The sequence below is a fragment of the Mustela nivalis genome, assembly GCF_964662115.1.
Source record: "Mustela nivalis genome assembly, chromosome: 5".
Lineage (NCBI taxonomy): Eukaryota > Metazoa > Chordata > Mammalia > Carnivora > Mustelidae > Mustela > Mustela nivalis.
The window spans coordinates 102,617,545-102,634,598 of NC_139024.1; the positions used below are offsets into that span (position 1 = coordinate 102,617,545).

Here is a 17,054-nt window from a genome sequence, read left to right on the forward strand (position 1 = left end):
CCACTTCCTGGAGAATCTGCATTTCATCTTGGAGTTCTCTCTATTAGAGGAAAGCGATGACACTTCTCACATGACTCCAGCCCTGCAATTTTCTAGATCTTAATATCAGCTTTTACCTTGAGTCTACTTAAACCCAAGGGAACTTGATTCATTGGAACCTGCCAACATAAAGGTTGAAAAACATTACAAGAATAGACTTAAAAAAAAATCAGTTTTCTAAAACTATTCAGAGAATAGACTATCATTAAAACGAAGGTCCTCAAGACTGTGAAATTCTCCTTCAAGATCATGATTTATTAACTATCTTTCACTGGCGAATATACAGTCTTCTACTGTGATGTCTCACTTGAAATGCCAAGGCCACCTTTCAGGAAACAGCACACAACACAGGTACGTGCATTCACTTATAAAATTGTTGGGACTTCCTAGTGAGTGGTAGCCTGAACCCAGGGAACTTTCAAATTATTTTCTAAGCACCATTATGGAACATGTGCTGCATTGGACTGAGATTCTTAATTTTGGCTTCATGGATTCCGTAAGTGGCTATAAATTAATTTTAGCGTATTGATGAACCTGTTAAAATTTTTATGCAAAATGGGGAGTATGGACCTAATATGAGCTTATTTCTGGGAATATGGCCGTAACTATCTATTTGGGAGACAGAAATCACACCAGCTATTTTATTAGAATTACGAAGACCTGCTAAGTGTAAAATTATCAACATGGTAATTGAAAAGGCAAAAAGACATTTCTGAGTTATAAGAGAAGCAGCTAAATTCAGGAAGCAGCTGCTCCTCCTAGAGTTGGAGTAAAAGAGGGCAGAGGCTGGAGGAGCCACCGTCCACGTGGTGCTGGGATTCTGTCCTGTTAGGGGGAGCAGCGGAAGCTGGTGCCAGCTGTCGGAGGGTGGTAAGAAAGAGGTTGGTTCTGAGAGTGCTGCAATCTCTTCGTTAGACTCAACTGCAGTTTCCTAAACAAAGTGCCTCTCCTGGGGTGACAAGGCAATGAGGTGTGCTGCTCCCAGGAGCCACAAGATGACTGGAAGTCAACGGAAGATTCCTCTTCCTCCTCCCGCGTTGCAGCCTCCCTGAAGCGCCCCCTATTGGCAGGCTCTGACAGGCATCCGCTCGGGAAGCGGAAATGGGAAGCGGAAATGCGGCTTGCGGCGGGCGTGGCCGACTTGGGTGGATTCAGAGCTTTAAAGCTCAGGGCCAGCGGCCCACAGATTCCATGAAATCCTTGAAGGGGACCGGAACTCCGAAGGTTAACACTTCTGCTGTTTATTTCTGAATACTTGGGGAAGAGGATTATTTTATGTGTGGAGGTGTTGCTTCCCAGGTGTAGGTAAATGAGAATGGGAACATTCCAAAGTATTTCATTTTCTGGGTTCCGGTACCACGTAATGCAGACAAACTGGTAGTTAATCCGTCGTGAATGTTCTGGAACTAACCTTCCGAAATTCTGTGGTGAAGTCCCATTTCTTTTCTTTTTCTGTGTTGCATCTTCTCTTTGTCTGGAAAGTCAATTCATTTCTGAGGACAGTGTAATGCCCATGACCTGTGGAGGTCCCTGGCGCCGGGATCCCGCAGGGAACGGTGTGGGTGCTGCTCCCCTGCGCCGCGGGCCATGAGGATTGCGGAGGTTACAGAAACCGGGAGCGCTCAGCTAGTCAGAGCAGCCCACCCCCAGCTTGTTAGGTGGTCGGTGTTTAGCAAGAGGGCATCTCTCGGGGGGCGTGGGGGGTGACGTTGGGAGACATGAGCTAGAAGCTGCCCAGCGGCCCTGTTCCTTGTGGTGAGGAGGAAGCCCTTTTGGAGAACGAGGCAACTGAGCCAACCCAGGGAGAAAAGCAGGGAGGAGTGGCAGTCGTCCCGCCGCTTTCCAGTCCTGGGGCCAGTGTCCTTGTAACAGCTACACGCATGCGCACACAGTTGGCTTGCATGAATCAAGCCTACTTTCTCTCTCCTCTTAAGCTTGGTCAAATCGGTTTTCTACCACTCGTACCCAGTAGAGGGCTGCCTAAAGCAGCTCTGCGGTGTTGCTTTGTGTATACCCTTCAGCCCATTCATCTCTCAGGGACTCTGCTGCCATAGTGGTAACGGGGTGGTGAAATTTAGCTGCAAGATTGTCTGAGATGTAAATGAGAAAATGTATGGGAAGCACTTAGCATCGTGCCTATGGTAAAGTGCCTACTAGAAAGACATTGTTGTGGACTCAGTAGTACTGTATCATCAATAGCCTAGCTTGCTATAGACTGTGTTGGGGCCATAGCAATCTCTCCCTGTGCCTCTTGGGCTAGTCTACTACACCATTTGGTACCCTGACACTGTCAAGGACCAAAGTGGTTCAGGGAGATAATTATTAACCCACATCAACAATGCATCAACAATGCATCATTTCTTCGAAGACGTTCACCTAAGTTTAGTAGGACAGGTGTCCATGGGGCAGGCATCCCTTTAGGCGTTAAAGTTATTTAATTTTCTATTTTTCTTCTGCTGTGCTTCAGTGCCATTCTTCTTTCTTTCTTTCTTTAAAAATTTGTTTTATTTTTTTTTCAGTGTTCCAAAATTCATTATTTTTGCACCACACCCAGTGCTCCATGCAATGCGTGTCTTCCTTAATATCCACCACCAGGTTCACCCAATCCTCCAGCCCACTCCCCTCCAAAACCCTCAGTTGTTTCTCCACCATCACTATCAGCTGTTGAATCCTTGCCATTATTTCTAATGTGTGAAGTCACCGGCTATCCGTATGAGTCTGTTTTCTCTTAAGTTTTTCCTTTTGTTATGTTTCTTCCAAATCTTACTACATCTCTTTTGCTTCTTGGCTTCTCATGTGAAAAGTTTCATTATGTATGTATGTATGTATTGTATTTCAGAAGACCAATGAAACCATTTCTGTGAGAATTATAACTTATGCAGACTAGCATATTCTTACTGGCACGAGATAGGAAGCTAACATAATCAGAAGGTTGCTTGGTGATCTAGGAATCAGTGTTAGAGACATGAAATGACTCCCTCCTCCCGACATAGGTGTTTGATTCAGCCATTATTGGTTCCAAAATAATTAATTTTGGAACACTTTTTATTCAGAAATTATTTTGAATTAATATCAAACCATGCAGCTGAAGATTTTGCAATTGCTACTACTTAAAATGAATAATTTGAAAATAAAAATAGAACAAAGTTGTTTTGTGTGTCTGAAAAAACCTATCTGAGCCTCATAAATACAAAGAAACGAGGATGTCCTCAATTCCCAAACAACGAAACAAAAATTAAAAAATCCAAACTAACAAAGCAAGTGGGATTGAGTGAGGCCTGGGAAAATTTCTTATAAAAATCATTAAACAAATTTTTATTAAGAAGGCAAATGGCTTCCTTTGTATAAGTTCTACTTAGCTTGGTCAAGTGTAGTGCTATCGAATTAATACTTTCAGGCACATAGTCAACTAATTTAAATGAGTTGATCGAAATTGACCTTCTTAAATGACTGAAGTAACTGCTGATTGTTCAGCTACTTAAATCATATAGGCATGGTTTGAGACAAACTTCAAGATGCATTCTTGCACTGAGACAGTGGGGTGTAATAATACATCTACGTTTCTGCCCTGTGCCCCAACTTGCCCATGTGTTCTAAGCTCATAAATTCAGTTGTCCACTGGAGAGTCCACATAGATGACCAACAGATACAACAACCATAAAACATCCAAAACAGGATTTAAGACTTCTTCCCGCGAAACCTACTGCTCACCTTCTCTTTCCCATTGCACCAGAATCCTGAGATATTCTTGACATCTCTGTTTTGCTCACATCCTGCATAGAGCCATCAAGTGGATGTTCGAAGTATACCCCAGTTCCAGAAATCACATAAGCCTAAGTATTATTCCCATACTTGAAATGCTCAAGACATACTTAGTACACACAAAATTGCACTCAGGTGATTTTTTTATTTTCTCATTTACATTTTCAATATTTTCTCTAATTACCACATGTAATTTTTATTACCTGGAAATAATTCTGTTTTACATTTCTGCTTTTATAAGAAATATAACATTTTATATACAAATTAAAGAAAGAATTTCTTGGTACAGCTTTGCTTTCTTTAATCACTTGATTTGATACACATATCCTGTGGCTAATTTCAGAGGCTTCATTTTGTTTTGACTATTTCTATTACCAGTTAGATAAAAGATAATAAATACTCAGCGACACTAGGAGACAGTATAGTGTAGCAGGAAAGACATGGATTTAAACCACAAGACCTAGGATCTAGTTTATTTGACAGTGGATTAACAAAGTAGTTTTTAGCCAGTTGACTGAAATTTTCTGTCCCTCAGCTTAAAAAAAAAAAGGAATTAATAATATCTGGCTTATCTACCACACAGAATTTCTGTGAAGTTCAAATTACCTATTTAAAAATGTTTGAAATGTAAAACACTCAATGAATGTTAGTTAAAAATAATAGAATTACTCGATGGTCAAATGATGAGTTGTAAAATCTTCAGATGGAGTGATGAATTATCTTAAAACATCAAAGTAAATTAGGGTTCAATTGAGTATTGTACTTGTCATCTGCTATCTTAACCCAATATCCATATGTGTAGAGGGTGGTTAGATTAGTGGATGTCAGATGCTAACTGACTAAAAATTAAAATGACAGATGTTGAGTTGTAGCAGTGCTGCTCATCAGAGAAGACAGCTGTACACAGCTCAGAGAAAAACTCTGCGTTATTAAGTGGATGGGCTTTCTTCTAAACCTTGAGAGAGCGGCTAAGAGCTTAGGCGTGTGAGTGGACATAGTGCCCAGATCTGGGTGTGGAGAGAGGCTGCCCCTGGTGGCTCTGTCAGGGCAGCTACAGGCTGACCTTGAGAAAGGGGTCCCTCTTGGGTGGTGGATCTAGGAGAAACTTGGTTTTGCCAGTCCTGGAGAACTACAAGTAATGGTGATGAGGTTTAAGGGAAAAAAAACTCTTTGCCCACTAGGGAAATTGAGAGTTGGGACCTTAGAAGGCAGAACAAAAGAAGTTTTGAGATCTTTATTCAGTTTGAAGCAACCCAAAACTTACTGACTACCAGACACATTTTCTATAGTTCCTATATTTAAATGTTATCATATTTAATTTTTAGCATGCACTTTTGGATAGGTGTTTTCTTTAAGTTTTGTTTTGTTTTGTTTTAACTTATTTGACACAGAGAGAGAGAGCACAAGCAGGGGCAAGGGCAGGCAGAGAAAAAGACTCCCCACTGAGGAAAGAGCCTGATGTGGGGCTTGATCCCAGGACCCTGGGATCATGACCCAAGCCAAAGGCAGATGTTTAACTGACGGAGCCACCCAGACACCGTTGGATAGATATTATTATCAGTTTACAGATGGGAAAAGTTGAGTCTCAGAAGGGTTAGAGAACTTGCTCAAGACCACCTATTAGTAAGTGACCAATATGAAACTGAAACCGAAATCAGCTTCGGTTGGCTTCTTTCCACTATATCCTCTGGAATGTTGGTGAACTTCTACATAGTAAAAGCCTCGACTGTGCATATTAATGATTTTCAGAGAGACTCTTGTGAATTTTTTCATGGGTGGTGGCAGTCTTTGATACCAGGGAATAATGCTATTGGAAGCAATGAACCCTGGTGATATGTGGAGCTCCTTTCTTTAAGTAAGGACACTAAGATTCGTGGCTTTGCATCTCTGAAAGATTCTCATGATTTTTCTCAAGACAGATTTTTTTTTATAAAGAAACATTTTCTTTTTTTTTTTTTTTTTACGGGCTTAAACTCACAACCCTGAGATCAAGACCTGAGCTGAGATCAAGAGTGAGACATTTAATTGACTGAGCCGCCAAGGCACTGCAAAACATTTTCCTATTTTAAAGATGGTCTTTACAACATCCTCCCCAAACCTCACAAAAATCAGTGTATATTAATGTAAGAACCTGAGATTTTTAGCTACACTGAGAGCTCTAGATGGTTTCATTCAGGTATAGGGAAATGGCAGGGCTACCTATAATTCATGACCTGCTTCATGGAGTCAGGGACATTATTTTACAAGGACACTGCTTCATTATCACTTTTCTGCTCCAAGTCACAAAACAGAACACATGGTTTCAATGAGATCTTTTATGTCAGGTGTAGCGCCTTTTCAAATTCTTCAAGACAAGACTTTTGTCTTGGGGCTAATCCAAGAGTTAGTAAAATTCCAGCCTTTTTAAATCCAGTCTTTTCATGAAGATTTACGTGGTCTAATGTATCATGATGGGCATAAGATACTCTTTGAATTTTGTTGGCTTCATGTTTTCATTGGAAAAGACCTTTTAATAAAGCACTGAGATTTTTGTTTTTAATTTATGTTCAATTATAGAAGTAAAATAAAGAATATAAAAAATTTATCATACTTCATTTTCTTTGGTATTTTACCTCTAAGTTCTATAAAACAATTTCTGAAAATCCTATGTCTACAAAAATAATGGTAGTTTAAGGTCTCTTTTATTCTTTCTAAAGGAAAATTATTCTATATATCTTAGCAAGAAAACAATAATGGATATAAATTAAGTGACCATGTACAGTACAGACAGTATATTGCTATGCTATATTATCTGGAGTCAACACTGCTTTAATAACTTAGTTTGCTATAAATAGAATATACATCACAAAGTCTTATTTCACATTTAACACGAATGTATCTAGAAAAAAATTAAAGACAAAAAATTTGGCACCTGTTTCATGTGGTCCCCAAAGTCAATCCATGGACCTCATGTCATAGTTTAAGAAATTCTGTTTGGGGCACCTGGGTGGCTCAGCCATTTGAGCATCTGCCTGTGGCTCCAGTCATAATCCAAGAGTCCTGGGATCAAGGCCATGTTGGGTTCCCTGCTCACAGGGAGTCTGCTTCTCCCTCCCTGGCTTATGCATGCACTCTTTCTTTCTCTCTCTCTCAAATAAATAAATAAAATCTGTAAGAAAAAAAGAAGAAATGCTATTTTAGGGGAAAACCAAACATTAGATACAGTATAAGAATAGTTAATTACTGGGGCACCTGGCTGACTTGGTCATTAAGTGTCTGCCTTTGGCTCAGTTCATGATCTCAGGGTCCTGGAATCAAGCCCCACATCTGGCTCCCTGCTCAGTGGGAGGCCTGCTTCTCCACCTCCCACTCCCCCTGCTTGTGTTTCTTCTCTAGCTGTCTCTCTGTCAAATAAATAAACTCTTAAAAAAAAAAAAAAGAAGAATAGCTAATTACTGTTATCTGTAAGATATACCCTTTCTATTGTAAGAAATCTTAATTGTGTGATTCAGTTGTATAAGTCAATTGCCTTATCTGGTTGGAGTCAAGGACACAAGATTTGCTATTGTGTGGCAGAATTAAAAATTCCTTTATTTAGAAAATAGTTGATAGTTTGCAGTATGTTTTCAGGTAAATTACTTTGTATGTGCTAAGACTGTGTTTCAGTTATCTGTTCTAGGTAGCAAAATACCTCCAAATTTGATGGCTTGAAACAACATTGGTTCTCTCTTACTGTTCTATGTTGCTTCTTTTGCTGCACATAGTGTTGGCTGGGATCACACATGCAGCTGCAGTCAGTGAGAAGTTTGGCTGCGACACTTGGGTTCTTCACATGGTCTCTCTCTCCAGCAGGATCACTGGGACTTCCTTAAGAATGGCAGCTAGGTTCTTAAAAAGGTAGTGAGCCAAGAGGAAGAGACTCAGTGTGTGAGCCTCTGCTTGCATCATGCTTGCTAATACGCCATTGGCCAATATGAGTCAGGTGGGTAGGTCCACACAGGAGAAAACTATACATGGGTGTGACTTCTGGGAGGTGTGGTTTATTGGAGGCTGCCCATGTCAGAGTCTCCTACAGGCTTCTATTTATCTCCTAGTTACCTGTGCACCTCTGCCTTTTTACCTAATTTTTAACAGGATGCATGGCTAGCTAGAAGAAAGACTGTGTTTTCTATACCAACACTTATCAAATTGTGGTTGGGAAGCTACATTTTTGGGCAATAGGATTCGAGAAGTGTGTGGACTTTTAGGTATTGTCTTTGTCATGTATCCATTACCAGGAGACAAATTACCCCCAATGCTTAGCAACTGAAAACAACAAACATTTATTTTTTTTCCCACAGATTCTGAGTCAGGATTTGGGAGCAGCTAATCTGGATGACTTCGATTCGGAGTCTCTCATATGGTTGAGAAGGGCTCCATCATCTGGAAGTTTACAGGCTGGAAGGTCACTTCCATGATGGCTCATTCATACAGTATTGGCCAGAAGCCTCAGTTCCTCTCTGGCTCTTGGTGGGACGTCTCAGTTTCTCACGATGTGGACCTTTCCATAGGGTTGCTTGAGAGGCACGTGGGTTCGGCTCATGTCATGGAAGTTCGCTTCCCCCAGAGTGAGAGGGAATGGGAGAGAAGGGAAAGGAGGATAGAGGAACCAAAATACCTTTTATGACCTAGTTTTGTAAGTCACATGTTATGACTTCTGTATTCATTTGGTCCCACAGATCAACCGTGAAGGTGGAGGGAACTATACAAGAGTGTGAACACTGGGAGGCAGGAATTTGGATCACCCTGAAGACTGTCTACCACAGTGTCTATAAAGGTAAGATGTATGTGTGTTTTCTTATTTTGAGATTCTAGGTTTTGTTAATACTCTAAGCAGTTATGTGAAACAAAACTGAGCAAACCAAATTCCATACAAAATATTCTCCACAGTGTAGCTAAGCTCCAGTTTATTCGTACTCTTCATTCTCATTAGGGGAAGAAAAAAAAATCATTTCTTAAAACTAGAAACACTTATGACAATATTTACGGAGAATTCTGTTCTCCAACCTGTTAGGAGTGTTTTGGGATTGTTTGAAAACAATTTAAAGAACATGGCCTGAAACAGAAACATTGCTGACTTATTCATATTCATTGCAAAAATAATTACAGATTATTGTTGGCAAACTCCTCTTTTTAAAACAAACAAACAAACAAACAAACAAACTATAAATGGACTAGTGTAAACTATGTGGTATAAAATGAATTTTTGTATTGACCAGTTCTGCTATTGCTTTCCAGCTGTACTCACGGTGGAGCTGTTGGTTAAATCCTATCTTTAACATGTACAAGAAAATACTGATACTGTTTATAATTATGTAAGAGAAAGTAACATCCCTTATGCAGTTTTTTCCCAATGTAAGTTTTGATGATTTGATTCCAGCAGTGGATGAAAGCATTGACTTTAAGTTAGGTATTCGTGGTTTCATGTCCCAGTCTGCATTAGTGTTCCTAACCATGTGTCTTCACATGCTCTAATAGGCAGTTCCCTCATCTATAAAGTGGGAATAACAATACACACATCATAGGAAGATAAGATAAATAAGGATTTTAGTGAACATGCAATAAATAGACATACTTGACTAAATGTTCTTTATTATTTATTTATTTAAAGATTTTATTTATTTATTTGATGGAGACAGATCACAAGTAGGCAGAGAGGCAGGCGGAGAGAGAGGGGGAAGCAGGCTCCCTGCTGAGCAGAAAGCCTGATGTGGGACTCGATCCCAGGATGCTGGGATCATGACCTGAGCCAAAGGCAGAGGCTTAACTCACTGAGCCACCTAGGTGCCCCGCTAAATGTTCTTTAAATAATTATTACATTTAGTGAATATATTTGGCTTCAGTGAATAGTTAGCATATTTCCTATAACAAGACCTTCATTTAAGCAATTTCTTATATGTGTGTGTGTATGAATGTGAATGTATTTAAAAAGAGATTAAAGCCCTAGATGAGCTGAGATTAAGACAACATGTCTCTTCTATTGGAAAAATTCTTTTAATAGTTTGAGTTGTGCTAATATAGACAAATAACCAGAAACCATCCATCTATCCATTTATCCAACCAGCCAATCATTTAACCAACATTTGTAAGGTATCCATCATATGGTGAGCATTAAAAATGCAAAGAGTAAGATATTTTCCCTGCCTTCCAGGATTTCCCAAACTAGTAAATATTTATATCAAAGTGAGATATAAAGAAATAATCAAAGCAATGTGTCAGTTGCTGTATTTGTACCGAATGGGCTGCAAGCTCCATGCAACACTAGTTACTTGCACAGGAGGAAGCACTTAACTGCCCAAGAGAAGCTTCCTCTGGATCTTGAAGGATAACAAGTAGTTCCCCAGATGGCTAAGGTAAGGACTAGGGGTGCTGGGAGGAGAGACAGAACTTTCTGGGTGGAGGCTGTAGCCCGTGAGAAGATTAGAAGGAATGGAAGGACGTGGTACTTTCTGAGGAACCTCTGTAGTTTACGATGTGGGAACGCAGAGTGCCCCTAGGGTGCCAGGCAGGGCAAAGCTGGAGAAGAAGAACATGCCAGGTCACGAATGAGTTCATATCTCACGAGAAGGAACATGAACTCTACCTTGTAGGTACCGGTGAATATGAGCACGGTAACACTTCCATCTCGGTGACTGTGTAGAACATACATCATAGGGACCTGGCAGGAGGCTGCTATAGGCATCCAGAGAGTCATGGCAAGGGGCTGAACTAAGAGTTTGTGGATGTAACAGAAAGAAAATATGTCTGACTGGTTGGGGAGGGGAGAAGGCAGGGAGGGGAATGGTGGTAAAAAGAGTGCAGGGAGAAGTGGGTTTTGGTGTGGGGTACAAGAGGGATGGCAGTGTCAGTCCCTGAAAAGGAAACATGGAAAAAGGAGTAGGTATATGGGGGAAGAAAGGATGATGTATGCATTTTGGACATGACAAATCTGAGGTGCCCTAGGTAATCCAGGTGAAGATATCCTATACTAGTTTGATCCATGAATGTAGCCCAGGGATGAAGAGAAGTGGAGAGACTCTAAGTTCAAATCCCCTTTCGACAAGCAGCAGCATATGCACAGCATTGAACCTGGCTTTTTGAGCGGGGCTTGATATACTAGGCAGAACTCTGAAATACGTAAGGTCTGTCTTCGATCTCCTGACCTTTTAGTGCACATTAGTGGTTGCTATTTTAATCTGGTCCATGGCTACATCTTTAGACCCACTTTCTACTATTTTTTCACATTCATCTTTCACACCAGCTACATCAAACCACAGGCAGTGTTATAGTTTCATGGATACATCAAGCTATCGTGACTTTAGTGTGTTCACATCTGTCTTTACTGAATTTTCTTCTTTTTATATCTAATTAAAAGTCTACTCAATCATTACTTCCTCTAGGAAGCCTGCCTGGATTCCCTATCTTTTTTAGATAACTTCTGATGCCCAGCTCTTAAGTTGGAGTGTGTGACCAACCTTATATCCTTCCAGGACAATATAAGTTTCCCCTGCTATCCAAAAGTAGAGCATCCTTATGAAAACTTTCAAAAGCCTAAATGGTGTAAAGAGAAGAAGTAATTACTGTTAATTTATGTAGAAAAATTCTTGAGTGTTCCCAGACCCCAAATATAACCTCTCTTAGGCTTTTTTGTTACCTTTGGACCCATCTTGCTAGGATGCACAACCAAGGTCAAGGTAAAGGACAGTCTCACCGACCCAGTTAACCGCTAAGGGGGCTTGATGCTGAAACGCTGCCTGTAGTTCCTGGGGGAGGTGCTTGGCGGCGCCACTCTGCCCTTTGGGGTGCCGGTGAATGCTGTCTCTAGTGGCCCTCTGCAAAAGAACACTTTTAGCTAGTGAAAAAAGGTGCTAATGCAGGGCTTTCCTGAAAAGTGAAGGGGTGTGATGCGAACTTTTGCAAAGTGGGGGATACCTGTATTTAAAAATATCATGTTATGAATTTAATGTTTTATATAAATAAATGTACTTGTTGAGCACTGACACTATGCCATATAATGATTTATGAAAATTTTAATGGGAGGAGACTATATGCTTATCTTTCAGATCCACTTTCTTTAATAATGTATCAGAAACATTTTTCGTGTTAGTTGATACATGGCTCCACACTTCTGTAAAGCTACATGGTATTTTGTTTATTGCATGCTTTTTTTGTATCCAGTCATTTTCTGAATAGTACCTATTTCCCTCCCCTTTCAGTATTTAAATGTACTTCTCTCTTTTCCTACGGATTGTAAGGTCCTTGCTAGTAGGGGGTAACTTTTGTTGGGAGACAGTTCTGCATGGATTGGGAGACAGTTCTGCATGGATTGCTTGTTTCCTGTACACACTGAGAATGATGGCACTGACAGCCTTGGTCCCGGCTTATTTTTTCTAGGGATGTTTGTACAGCAAACTGCCTTGGAAGATAGTGTTTCCCTCTGGAGCAGAGGGTAGGCCTGAAGACTAATTATAGAAAGGATAACATTCCCCCTCCAGAGCAAAGGTTGGGTAAGTTCATTTGCAGTCCGTTATAAGAGATTTGGGTTTCCTAGGCTCAGAGTTTCTGGATGATGACCCAAAGCTCATGGAACTTGAGGAGTGAGCAGAAGCGATGTTAACAGAATGCTTAGACTTCTTGCTGCTTTGTGATCAGCAAAGTCCATTGTCTCTGACTCAGTGGTGTAGTGATCTCTGGTAGCATGGAACCAGCAGGATCAGTTGTCAGACTTAGGGTTAAATCTCAGACCATTTATCTCTTAGCACTTACTGTTACTATTATTGCTAACAAAGCTAATGCTTACTAAGTGGGTACTATGGACTAAGTATCACATGTATCTTTTCTTTTAGTTGTCATTCAATCATGAGTAGAATGTTATTTCTGCATTTTGTAGATGAACAAACCACTGAAGATATAAATAACTTGCCAAGATTACATCATCAGGAAGTGACTGAGTTAGGAGTAAAATCCAGGTCTTGGGAGTCCCAAGGGTTACCGTTGCATTTCATTATGGAACAGTGTAATGTATAAATCATCCTAGGAACCTCAGGGTGAGGAATGAATACTTTGGCTCAAAGAAAATAAACACAGAAGAAGGGAGACATTTTTGAATAAGGAGGCCTTTCTCACACTCCTTGAAGTAGATGACAGAAGACAAACCCTCAGTATGGATGTCTGGCTTGGTTGAGGGAATAGAATATATGTGTTGGACATAACCCTGCTTACAGAGATCTTGTAGTTTTGTTGGGGAGGTGACATTTACCCAGAGGAAGAAATTAGAAGGTAAGACAGTATTTAATTAAGCTCTGCATTGAATGGTTTAAGCAATAAGCAAATTACGAGTTGAGGAGGAAGAGAGATCAATGCAAGATTCATTCGGGAAAGATTTACGAAGGAGGTGGGGCTTGAGCAGAGCCTGGAGGAAAAGAAAGTCAGTTCCAGGTGGAGTCGAAAAGCTGAAGAAAATATTCAGGAAAAAGTAATGCACCCGATATGTGCATCGTGAATATGTATTTTCTGTGTCTGCTTTTCTCCATATATGAAAAGAACAATTTTCAATTTTGAATCTTTTAAAAAAATCACAACATACAACCATGGGGAAAAAAAATTCCAAAATATACTCACACAAAGGAACAAAACCCACCATGATATTTTCTCATTTGCACTTAACTCAGAGTTTGGGGGCCTTTTCTCCTGGTGTGGATGTTGCCACGGGCTCCTGACATTCTTAACTTGATTGGATCCCTGCAGTGCCATCTACTTCAGACTACCTTTTTTAGACCACTTGAAAGTTTTTCGATTTATTCAGCAGAATATATCAGCCTGTCAGCTTTGGAGAGCTGGTGCCTGCAGAAGATATATCTTTCCTCTGCAGGTGGCACTGGCTGCCAATTTTTCTTTGGGGTGAGCTCTTGTTCCAAAGAAGCCCTCTGTGGTTTGAGCACCAGCTACATTTGAGTGGAGCTCCTTTCCTGTCTACTGCTTTATCTGGATAACGGCCCTACCTGCTGCGTGTGAATGAGAGAGGAGCCTATTGTGTTATTTCTTTACCTTGTGATTAGCAAATTACTTTTTGCTTAAACTGGGTCATCCTATCTCTTTTTTTCTTGCCGGAACAATTTATCTGCCTCTATCATTTCCTAGATGTTGATATCAATGTCACTTTGCTTCAGATGGTGTCCCTTGAGTCCTTGAAGTTCCTGCTATCTGTCTTCTCTTTGATTATTCGCCGTCCACTGTGCAGAATCGCTTCCCTCTCCTCCTGCTGTCCATCCTCATCACGTAAGCAATCTGGTTCAGCTGAACTGCCATGAGCCTCCCCCTCTGGGCTTCAGTGAGGAAGCAGGAAGATTTCCTCTGGGATTGTCAGGGACCTCTAGAAGGTGCCTCCATTTACTCTTGATAGCACACGACTGAGTCTGAAAGTAAAACATACCCACTGCTGTCAGTTTTACTAACTGGACTTTGTAAGGTGACACTGACATCAAAAGTAATAATGCATGAAGGAAACGGACTCTCTTTTGTTTCTCGGTTTTCCTCCTCCGGCCTTTCTCTGTCCCTTCTGAATGTCAGTTTCCTTTTTATTTTTTCTCTTCTGCACAGCAAGTTACCAGGAGATTAGTTCATTAAAAACATTCCCCCCCCCAAATGAATTATAACTCCAAAGTGAGTTTTGAGGCTTAATAAGCTCTAGTAATCAAAAAGTCCCGAAGAGATGGTTGAGCCTCTTTCCCTTGCTCCTAGGAGAAAAGGTCCTCAAGGATCCTAGACAGATGGGTCTTGAAGCTATTTATTGTTAAGTATTTTGTAAAACAGGGAGCAAGAGGAGAATCTGGCTTATAGCGGATGGCTCTGTGTTTAACAAGTAACAGTTAGTAGTAATGATGATTGTACACTATTAATAAAACAGCTAAGAAAAGGACTAGAGAATTATGGTAGCTAATGGTCTGAAGAACATTTACTATAAACCTGATTTTATGATACATTTTAGAAGAGCAATTTAATCATAAATATTCACTCTCTTGTGACATGTTGCACATAAAGTCTGATCTCAGGAACATTTTTAAAATACCTTTTAAAATTATAGGAGACAAGAAAAGGCAGCTTTCATATGCAAAGGAAAGCTAGGTTTTTGCCACCCTTGAAGTAGGAACCCTCAATCAAATTATTTCTACTAAAGACTTACCCTTAGGGAAACTCGTAGTAAAGTGAAAAGGTCAACTCACTGAGAATATTTTAACTTCTATAAAAGAATGAGACATTTGATTGGGTGGTAAGTGGCTTATAGGTGTCTTGTTTTGGATTTTATTATAAACACAAGGAGTTTTGTTATTTCTAGAGTCAAAGTCCTTGATCTTTAGGTTCTTTGTTTTTTTAACATCTTAATTTTATTATTATTATTTTTTTCAGTGTTCCAAGATTATTTTTCTTTTAGTTCTACCGTCTTTTTTTCCGTCTGCTGCTCTCAGGTGATGGCAGCCATTATCTCAACCTTCCTTGGAAGTGCTGATGTTGTTAGTGACAACTCCTTCACTCCACAGAGGGCATTGAGGGCTGGGCCTGAATTTCAAGCATAGCTTGGAAAATTAGCACAGAGATAGTTTCCTACTAATACTTCCATAGTTCCTCAGGGCATATTTTAATCTGGGATTAAGTAAGTGTGGCTTTCCTTAAACCAGAAACAGAGGAGAATCTAATTGTATTGCTGCTCAAGTTCTGGGTTTTTTTTTTTTTTTTTTTTTTTTTTGCCTTTTTCTTTTTTTAAAAACATCTCAGGAGTGATTCCTTCTTTAGTTTGAATTGGGCAATGAAAATATATGGTGAAGAAAGGAAGATAAAAGGACTATTTAGGAATTTTAAGCTCTCTCTAAGTCAAATCTTCAGTGTGGGACTTAGTATTTTTAGCTTGTTATGTATTCCCAAAACATAAAGCACATTTGTATTCAGAATAAGTATAAAAAGAGTAAAATATATCCCAACTATATATACACACACACACACACACACACCCCTTATTTATGGGTTACTTAATATTTTCTACTGTATCTTTTCTTCCTGCCATTTGTAGGTCAATGGTCTGTAAACTATTTTAGTAATACATTTGTTGGTAAAATGTTTTTAGAATACATTCCCTGAATATCTTTATATATATTTACTTGCTTATATATTAAGTACATTCACCATTTTACCACTATATTATGTGCATTAAAAAATGCACACAGAAATACAAAGTAAGCTAAGCATAAATAAATAAATTATTTTAAATATCTTGTCAATCAATGATGGTGTAATTTGTTGATAGTTTATGGCACTTACAGAGAGTTAAAATGGAGCATTGCTAATCATAGTAAATGTAAATCCATATTTTAAATACCATTTGTGATAAATTCAATTTCTTTTTGATAACCAGATTATAATTATTTGTTTGCATTCTATAATGAAAAACTCATGTAAGGAACAGTATACACTCTGCCGTTTATTGTTCACCCATGTTTACATTGTTAGTATTGTATTCAAGCTGTGGTCTTTGTAGAAGTATTTTTACTTTTTTTTTTTTTTTTTAGTTTTTAAAAAATTTATTTTTAAAATGAATATTTTTTTATTTTGTGTGTGTGAGAGAGAAAGAATAAGAGCAGCAGAGGGAAAGGGAGAAGCAGGCCCCCCACCAAGCAGGGAGCCCAATGTAGGCTCGATCCCAGGACCCTGGGATCATGACCCGAGCCAAAGGCAGCTACTTAATTGACTGAGCCACCCAGGCACCCCTGCAGGAGTATTTTTAAACTACCGTCTAGTTTTTAAGAGTTCTTTTGATAAAACTAGAAAAAAAATTGATAAATCTACATAGCTAATCACACTTCAAGTCTACTCTGTCCACTACACCATAGGCAAGCATACAGGTGTGATCCTATTTTTAATCTCTCGACATTGGGAAACAACTCTTTTCCCTCGAGGTACCTTATCTCCTATTTGTCACAGACTATCTGATACATGGGTGGATGAGAAGGTGAATGTTTTTTTAAATATTAAGGGCTAGAAAATGGTTAAAGCTTAATTTTCTTTTTTTTATGAAAAAATAAATAGAAAAGTTAATATTTTCTTCTCAAATCACATGGATTGCCTGTGTACCCCCTGGTAGGAGTAGGGAATACCATCTTGGAGACCATTTTTGATAATGTGATGGAATTGATAACCTAAAAAAGCGATCTATTTACTCTATTCTACGGTAATGGATGTAAAGGCAAATGTCAGAGTCAAAAAAT

The 17,054-nt window shown here is 39.4% G+C and overlaps 1 long non-coding RNA gene across 2 annotated transcripts in view; it reads left to right on the plus strand.

Moving 5' to 3' along the window:
- The first annotated feature begins 1,180 nt into the window (after positions 1 to 1,180).
- The window catches only part of LOC309865094, a 327,841-nt gene continuing 311,967 nt past the window's right edge, over positions 1,181 to 17,054 (plus strand). For both annotated transcript variants that reach the window (XR_014311949.1, XR_014311950.1), the window contains exons 1-3: positions 1,181 to 1,263; positions 8,499 to 8,596; positions 12,193 to 12,305. This is a non-coding gene — a long non-coding RNA (uncharacterized lncRNA). The remainder of the gene's footprint in view (positions 1,264 to 8,498; positions 8,597 to 12,192; positions 12,306 to 17,054) is intronic.